General features: G+C 38.4%; 1 protein-coding gene across 4 annotated transcripts in view; it reads left to right on the top strand.

Moving 5' to 3' along the window:
- The window catches only part of LOC114662093 (monocarboxylate transporter 8-like), a 1,225,996-nt gene extending 1,217,067 nt beyond the window's left edge, over positions 1 to 8,929 (top strand). For all 4 annotated transcript variants that reach the window (XM_051934371.1, XM_051934372.1, XM_028815421.2 and 1 more), the window contains exon 8: positions 8,242 to 8,929. The gene's annotated coding sequence lies outside the window, so the exon portion shown is untranslated. The remainder of the gene's footprint in view (positions 1 to 8,241) is intronic.
- Positions 8,930 to 9,499: the final 570 nt, after the last annotated feature.

Below are 9,499 nucleotides of genomic sequence, written 5' to 3' on the forward strand. Positions count from 1 at the left end.
GCTTCAGATTGTGTCAAGAGGGGGAGAAATATTGGGATACAGCATCTAGCACACACTGCCTTAGCTATGCACACAGTCTACTTGAACTTTGCCCATTCGGCAAACGCTTCAGAGCCTTTCCTGCACAAACCTCGCAGTTCAGAAACAGTTTCATCCCAAGAGCTAAAAACGCACTCAATTAGTCCATCAAGTGCTCTCTGTAAAACTTTTTGTACTTATAAGTACAATTACTTCACTGTAAACTTGCATTACAGTTGTAATATTGCAAAACCTGAGCCACTTATGCTTTCACATTGTATATTTTTACGTTTTTTTATCCTATTATTATTGTTGTTGTTGTTCTTGTTATTTTACCATTTTATAGGAAAACTATGGGATTTCCCCCTGCTCGCTTCGCTCGCCAACCCCCCTGGCCTGCTCTACGCACCAGCCACTTCCGTTGTGAAGAGGGGTGCTGAACCTCCTCTTTGTTCGATCAGCTGCTGGCTTGCTGCTGCTGTCATGCTGTGTGATCTGCCTCTCGCGTGGCAATTCGAACATTTAAAAGCCTGTGCTGCAGCTGTCTTTATCATTTACTCTGTCTTTTATTTCCGGCCCCGGGCATGGTTAAATCTCTTGGCACAAAGTCTGTGTCTCACAGGATGTGAGTTCTTGATATTTTAGTTTATAATTTAAAAACAGAATAAGAATCTGAAAAATTAACAACGTCACATTAAAGTTCGAAAAATTCTGAAAAGAATGATACCAAACATATATATGTAGGTTTTAAAATAAGCCCGATTTAAACCGTGACATAAAAACGTGACATAAAATCGTTGCACTTTTAGGCTTACGATTTTATATATAGAGAGTAGATAAGTTTATGGAAGATTTGCATATTGAATCTCATTGTATCATACAATAACAATAAAGGAATTCAATTCAGTTGAGAGAGTTTACAAATGATCATGAGTGGCTTCTAAGCCAATTTAGGTTTCCAGGTGCTGTCTTCTTGCAGCTCTTGATATCATTTTTAAGATGAAATGCAGTAAAGTATACAGTATATATTACATTATACAGATACATTTTAACTTCATTTAAATAATGTATAGTGTTAATGAAATTAATTATGCAAGGACTCAGTGGGCAGCGGTAGCAATGAGCTGGTGCCCCATTCAGAGATTGTTCCTGCCTCACACTGTATGCTTGCTGGGACTGGCACGGCCCTGGATGAATACTTTACTTTAACAGGTTTCACTTGCTGACTCCAAATCTGAAAACCATTTTCGTCTGGCACGTCCAGTTTTTTAGTTATGATATTCCAGGTCTTGGACAACTAGGGTGACTGGACAGCAAAAGGGGATAACCATTTTGATGAATACTGGTAATTCCACTAGTGATGCCAGTGAGATAAATGATTTCGCCACGCGTTACTAACAGCTGTGAGTTGTTTACCTTGTCATTGTTATTTTTTTTTTTAATTATTCATTTTTAATTAGCAGAAAAAATATTTGTTACTGATTACCAGGTCTTATATGATTCTAAAGCATAAAGACACAACTCAGACATGACGGTGCAGTAGGTAGAGGTTTTACTGTTAAACATAACATTGCATTTCAGGACATTTTGTTCATTAGATTCACCATTACTTTGAAAATTCTGTCAAGGTGATGGACAGAAACGGCAATGCGTTTAAGAAATAAGTTTGGTCTCGAAAATTAAGGAAGGTGTTTTTGTTGTTCCTAAAATCAGTGAACTGATGCTTGACGTGGAGTTCAAAAGGAAACTGAAGCCAACTGAATCAGCAGCATGTGAAGCATTCGTGCGGGTTGTCCAGAATTTTCTTGGCAGTCACAGAGCAGAGAATTATGCTGAGCTTGTGGAAAACCTGCTGTAAGCATATAAGCTTATGGAAGCCAGAATGCCACTGAAGATGTATTTTTTACATTCTCATCTCGACTTTTTTTCCACCAAATCTGGGTGATGTCAGCAATGAGCATGGGGAAAGATTTCATCAAGATATACAGGTGATAGAAAACTGATATCGGGGAAAATTCACTCAGAGCATGATGGGTGACTACTGTTGGTTCTTGCAAAGAGAGACGGATGTGTAGTACAAGCGCAAAAGCAAGTGCCTCAAACATTTTGGAACACCCTGACCTCACTTTTATATTGAGGTAAATTGACATAAATATACTTTAACGTGTCTCTGGTATTGACTTCTGGTTTGTTTTCAGAATAAACACATTAAAACAAAAAAAATTTGGTGGGACATAGTCCAAACTCCAGATGTGTTGATATATTATATTGATATTCAAAAGTGTGAAAATGTCAATAATGTGTATTTCAAACACCTGACGTGCTAGATTTATTCCGATTTCATATATGGAATCAGTGTAAAAACTTAATGAAGAGCTGCTTTTAAGTTCCCAGTAGCAAACAAAAAGTATTCTTTTGTAGACCAGTGTAACTGAACCAAATGGGGCCAATTGTACACAGCCATTTGCACACATGTGAAATATTTGCAGTTTGGGGAAAAATAGTGAGAAATGGTGTTCTGTTGTGCACAGATGACATAATGGTGTGGATGTCACACACATCGTTTCAGAAATGTTAATTATCATTCAAGAATTGTGCCAAAGTAATTAAAAAGAGCTCCTTTATTTAGTCATTTTAAATGTTAGTATCTTATCATCCTTAAGTAAATTATATTATGAAAAAATATGGATCATTTTTAGTAACGTATATTTTTTTTTTACTACTTATTTGTCCTTTTCCTAATATGATTATCCATAACTAATAATAATAATAATAATACATTTTATTTATTTTCTAGGTGCCTTTCTAAACACTCAAGGACACCAAATAATAGATAAAACAGATTATAAACAAAACTAAAATACAAAAATTAAAATCAGACTGAGCAATTGTAATCAAAGAGAAAAAGCAGTCTTAAACAAATAAGTTTTAAGTTTAGATTTGAAAAGTGAAAATGATTCAATATTTCTAAGCACAGATGGTAGTGAGTTCAACAGCTGGGGAGCAGAGCAACTGAATGCTCTGCTCCCCATAGTGGTAAGACGGACGAAGGGGACAGTCAAGTGGATGGAGGAAAAGGATCTAAGGGTACGTGAGGGAATGGCAACATGGAGGAGGTCAGACAGATATGGAGGGGCAAGGTTGTGGATAGCCTTAAAAGTTAATAGAAGAATTTTGAATTGAATGCGGAACTTAACTGGAAGCCAGTGAAGCTGCTGCAAAACGGGAGTGATATGGTGAATAGAGGGGGTTCTAGTAATAATGAGGGCAGCTGAAAATTTGGACCAGTTGAAGCTTATAAAGAGATTTGCGAGAAAGACCAAAGAGAAGGGAATTGCAATAATCTAGACGAGAAGTGACAAGGCTATGAACAAGGGTAGCAGTGGTGTGGGGAGTGAGGGAGGGGCGAATACGATTAATGTTACGCAAGTAGAAATATGCAGATTGGGAGATGTTATTGATGTGGGACTGAAAGGATAAAGCACTGTTAAGGATGACACCCAGACTCTTAACCTGTGGGGAAGGGGAGAAAGAGGAATTATCAATAACAAATGAAAAATGATCAGTTTTGGATAATGTTGATTTTGTACCAATAAGGAGAACCTCAGTTTTGTCACTATTTAATTTAAGAAAATTTGAAGAAAACCAGAATTTGATTTTTGCTATGCAGTCAATAAGCGAGGAGGATGGAAAGGAAACAGTAGGTTTGCTAGTGAGATAGAGCTGGGTGTCATCAGCATAACAGTGGAAGCTAATGTTATATTTACGAAAGATATTGCCAAAGGGAAGAAGGTAAATAATGAAAAGGAGGGGCCCCAGGACAGAGCCCTGGGGCACACCTGAAGTAACAGCGGTAGGTTGGGATGTGAAAGTTTTAAGCTGAGCAAACTGAGTGCGGCCTGAGAGGTAGGATCTGAACCAATCTAGTGGAGTGTGGGTAATGCCAATCGAAGATAATCTATCAAGAAGAGTAGTGTGACAAATAGTGTCAAAGGCTGCACTCAGATCAAGGAGGATGAGAATAGTAATTAAACCAGAATCAGCTGCCATAAGGAGGTCATTAGTAATTTTTATAAGTGCCGTTTCTGTACTGTGGAGGTGACGAAAACCAGACTGGAACTGTTCATACAGATTATTTTGAGATAAATGAGAATGAAGTTGATATAGCCACTATTTTTTCAAGAATTTTGGAAATGAAGGGTAGATTAGAAATAGGACGAAAATTACTGAAATTAGTCAGATCGGCACCCGTTTTTTTCAGTATTGGGGTTATTGCAGCAGTTTTAAAAGATGAAGGAACAGTACCAGTAGTGAGAGAAGAGTGGATTATAGCAGAAATAAGAGGGACCAGAGAGGGGAGGCAGGCTTTGACCAGAACTGTAGGGAGGGGGTCCAGTTGACAGGTGGATGGCTTAGACTTACAGACAAGATCTGAGATTTCTGAGAAAGTAGGAAGCTGAAAAGAGGAAAATGAGTGAGTTGGTGGGTGAAATTCAAATGAAGTACTGGAGGAATCCGTACAGAGAGACTGATGAATCTTCTGGATTCTTTCATTAAAAAAAGGACATAAGGGAATTGCAAAAATCAGTTGAGTAAAGGTGAGAAGATAAAGAATCCGGGTTTGCGTGATATTATTAAGCAGTGAAAACAATGACTTGGTGTTGCCCTCATTGGAAGAAATAATGAGAGTATAATAGTTAGATTTAGTTTGGGCAGTGCAGTCCTTGTAATAAAGTATATGGTTTTTGTACATCTCTTTGTGAACAGTGTTGTGTTCAGTTGTAGTTTCTGCCAGAACGCTAGGGGGAGTTCTTCTAAAATGTGTTACCTGTTGAAGGGATGGCAAAGGAGTCTAGAATAAAAGAAAGTCTTCTTGATTGGTGATCGTTCGTGCCTGTCGTAAAATAAAGAAGTTAACATTCTGAGTTATCCATGGCTGGCTAATTATTTTACCCTGCTCTGGACATAACAAAATTGTCGACGAGATTCTCCTCTTTATATTGTGCATGCTTGCAGTGAAAATGGCTGTTGCTAATGTGCTTTTTCGAAGTTTTTTTCTTCCGAGTCCGGATGAGCCTGCAGTGCCTTTCGCAACGTGGCTTCAGATGTTCAGTAACTAGCAGCTTGTAATTGACGCTACTTGGGGATGTTTGGCCTGACACTAGGAAGAGAGCTGTACTACTTCATTGTCTTGGGACCGAAGGTCAGCGAATTTTCTACACCCTGCCTAACACAGGTACAATGTTCGATACCTGCCGTAGAAGCTTTGAAAGTATACTTTATACCTAAAGCTAACGTGGTCGTTGAGCGCCATGCATTTCGTAAGAGGACCCAGGGATCACAAGAGACCGTTTTACAATACGTGGCGGCACTACGTGAGCTTGTTGCAACATGTGAATTTGCCGAACGCGCAGACGAAATGATTCGTGACCAATTGATTGAGCATGCATATAGCCCACGCATCCGTGAAAGATTGCTGTTGGAGCCAGACCTTACGTTGGATAAAGCAGTAACTGTTGCTACTTCAGATAGAAGCGGCTACAGATCAAGCTAAAATCATTTCTAGGAACTCCAGCGTCATGCCAGTACAAACAGTGCAACATAAACAGAGGAATAAACCCAGACAGCGACAGACACCTGCTACTACTATGTCTGCTAACCCTGCTAAGGGGAAAGCATGCTTTCGATGTGGATCACAGTCACACCTGGCTAACTCAGTGAGCTGCCCTGCCGCAAAAGCAAGTTGTAGGCATTGCAAAAAGACTGGGCATTTTGCTAAAGTGTGTCGCTCTGCTAAAGTGTGTCGCTGTTGACAACAGCGTTATCGCATTTAGCAAGGGTGTTAGTCGACCGGGCTAGGCTGGCTAACACACTGTGGTCAGCGATTCTGCCTAAGTTACATGGAGGACGTTGAGAACTGGACCAGACGGAGTTTATTATTTTTGAACTGTCAGCTTGGATACTCTGGCGGGACCCATGGTGGATGTATCTCCGACGCGGGAGGAATATGACGTCCGGGTGGAGATACAGCCAAGTCAGCAGATGCTTGGACAGGTGAAAGCGCAGTTGGAGGAGCTTGGCAGCTGAGTCCTGAAGCAGGCCTGTCGCAGGTAGGATAGCAAGCGACAGGAGGGACCAAACAAACACAAACCAAATAAATATCCTACCGGTCCACATGTTAAGCGAAGATGCAGACAACTCAGATGTCCGGAGAACAAAGCCAGGTAAGTTTCAAAGCAGGGATAGGCTGAATAATAGTCCATACACAGCCAAATCAACAGTCGAGCTAGAAATTAGTCTAGGTTTAAATGATTGAAAAATAAAACTCAATGAATAAATCTGCCCGAAGTTGATTAGTGCATTAGATTGTAAGTTAATCGTAAAAAAGTTAAAAGGTTGTCGGCAAGCAGCAGCGACCAGTCATGCCAGCGTTCGCTCGACCGGAAGTCAACTGTATGCATTATTCTCTGGGGTGCCATTTCTAATATGATGCAGTGTTTTCTGTTTTATCATTTGTTCTGTGTTTACCAAAAGTAAAAAAACAATCTCTTTCTCAAGTATGTGTGTGGCAAATTGTATACTTATGTAACAAATGTTCAGTGTAAATGGCAAATATCTTATTCTTTACACATCTCTCTTACAAGGCAAATATTCAGTTTAGTTTAAATGTTAAATATTTAATTTACATGACAGGTGTTTCACTCTGCGGTGGGCTAGCGCCCTGCCTGGGGTTTGTTCCTGCCTTGCGCCCTGTGTTGGCTGGGATTGGCTCCAGCAGACCCCCATAACCCTGTGTTAGGATATAGCAGGTTGGATAATGGGTGGATGGAGGTGTTTCACTTACATTTCAAATTTAAAATAAGTTTAAATGGCAAATGTCTGTCTTATACAGTATGTCAGATATCCAGTTTATATGGCAGATGTCTAGCTTTTATGTCAAATATCTGTCTCTTGTGTCACATTCCCAGTTAATATAGCAAATGTCTCAGTTATACCATATATCAAATATCCAGCTTATGTGGCAAATGTCCCACTTTAATGCCAAATTAATACAGTGCCAATTCAGTGTCATTTTGAATTACAGATCTGCTCTTACTCCAGTATCAACTTCACATTCAATGACTATGACTAATTCTTCATGTAAAGAGAAAGGTGGAAACTGCACTATAGTTTGTATACACTTTCCAATATTTTTGCAAGCAGAATGCTGATGCTGAAGAAAGGGGGTTTGATGCCCAGGCACGTGTAACCATCCTAACCCTGACACAGACAGGCAGGACACTGGTTTAGTCCACACAGCACACACCTTTATTTACAGCTGGGGATCACTTTTCTCTGCTCCCCAAAGCACAACACAGTACAGCAAAGCACTAAAACACCAACACAGTCCCTTTGCCTTCAGTCCTCCACAACAGGATTTGTCCTCTTACTCCCGACTCTGGCCGTTGGATACTGGCAACTGGCCCCTTTTTATAGGGCACCCGCAAGGAGTCCTGTTGCCCAATGAGCTTCTTCTGGCAGCACTTCCGGGTGTGGAAGAAGTGCTGCCAAATAGGGCCCTGCAAATGCCTAGATGCCCCCTGGCAGTGGCCACAGGCCCCAGCAGGTTTGAGCTTCCATGCTCATAACCTTTGGCCCTGCTGAAAGCCAAGGGGGCTGCTCTCTGTCGATCTGGGGGAGAAACAGTCTTGAAAATACTCTCTCCCCTGGTCCATCCTTGGTCAGGGCGTCCCAGCCGGGTAAGCGCCCCAGCCATTTGCCACAGGGGTATTTAATATACACGAATAATGAGAATATCATTTTCAGGTCAAGTTTTAGGATTTTACTTTTATTTCTGACCACAAAGGCATTATATATTAGTCTCACACAAAGAACATTACCAGAGCTTTTCAAAGGGCCACCAAAATTTTAAAATAATGTTTCTCTTGTATTTTCAAATTTTGTAGTTAACATAAGTAATCCATACTTTGAATACTTTTTTACTTTGTGCCTTATTTCTTAATATAGTAGGTTGACATACAGCAATGAAAAACAGAAATAATTTTATTACATTTGGTTTTACCGTGTAACATTTTATTTTATATTTATGGATAAAACTGTCTCATCATTAAACTGTAACTTGCATTAGTATCTAATCATTTAATGATGGCATTGGTTTTTTTATTCTTAGTAACAGAAATTTGGCAATAATCAGATCATTCAACTCTCCTTTTTACTTTTTAGGGATTCTGTTCACCAGCATTAAATGTATTTCAGTATGTTGTCCATAATTCTGAATGAGAGCACTCAACAGTCAGCTCAATGTGTACAGACAATAAATGGCATCAGAAGAAGAAGCATCTGATTCATGACAACCTGTACAGCACACAGCTGTATTGTAAAAAAAAAAAAAACGTTTTGCTGTCCTTGGATTGTCCAATGTACTGTAGAACATCTAAGCAGAATAAAAAGGTTATTTTGTAAATTAACCAACTCTAAGTAATTGCTGTATTTAGTGTATGAATCTAATGCTTCTGAGAAGGGAATATTAATTATGTTCAAAGTTGGTTATGTTTATTAATGTGATATTTTAACTCTGAATTAATGATAATTTTTATGTACACTTTCTCCTGTCCATAAATTAAAAAATGTTATAAAGGTATTTAAATGTATACCATGAAGATATCCAGCATATAAAGCACATGCCAAATTGTAAGCGTAATATCAATCCTGTATTATTATCCCAGATTCTGATATTTTACCAGGTTGGGACAAAATGTGTAGTACTTAATGTAGTATATTAGCTTGTACTGTATGTGTGTACTGCTGTACATTTATAGTATGTTGCCTTTATTTACTCACTGCTTTCCAACTGATGATTACAATTATTGTACTACACCATTCTTATTAATAATATTCATGATGAATTTTTCTTGTTTTGTGAAAATTCTTATACTGAAAGCTGTTTTTTTTTTAAAAAAAAAAAACATGATTGATCTTTTGTAAATAAGATGTTTTTATTTAGTGCATTTATACATAGAAATTATTAATACAAAGTTGTGGAAATCATCAATTTGTAATGACTTACAAACAGTGTTTATTAATTAATTAAATAATACTCTGTATTACATTCTTGTAACGAAAATAGTCACATTTTCTGGTATGTACCTTTATCAGTTTGCTGCTAAAATAGACTCCACCTGTTTGGGATATACTAATGGAAATGCAGGTTCTGCAGTACACCAAAATGAGAATGACACTGACTTAACAACATAGTCATTATCACTCATCAATATATTTAACCTATTCTGTGTATAAAATAAGTAAAATGTCCCTAAATGTTATCTGTTCAGGATGAAACTTTGTGACTTTTCCTGCATTTGCTGAAATCGATGAGCTGTAAACATTCCAGAATTTCTATAGCTTCTAAAAATGTTTTACCCTGCCATGTCTTCTGGGTTAATTTTATTAGAATTTCCATTACTTTTAGGGTAGTTTTTTT

This window comes from Erpetoichthys calabaricus, chromosome 12 (genome assembly GCF_900747795.2).
Source record: "Erpetoichthys calabaricus chromosome 12, fErpCal1.3, whole genome shotgun sequence".
Taxonomy (NCBI): Eukaryota; Metazoa; Chordata; class Cladistia; order Polypteriformes; family Polypteridae; genus Erpetoichthys; species Erpetoichthys calabaricus.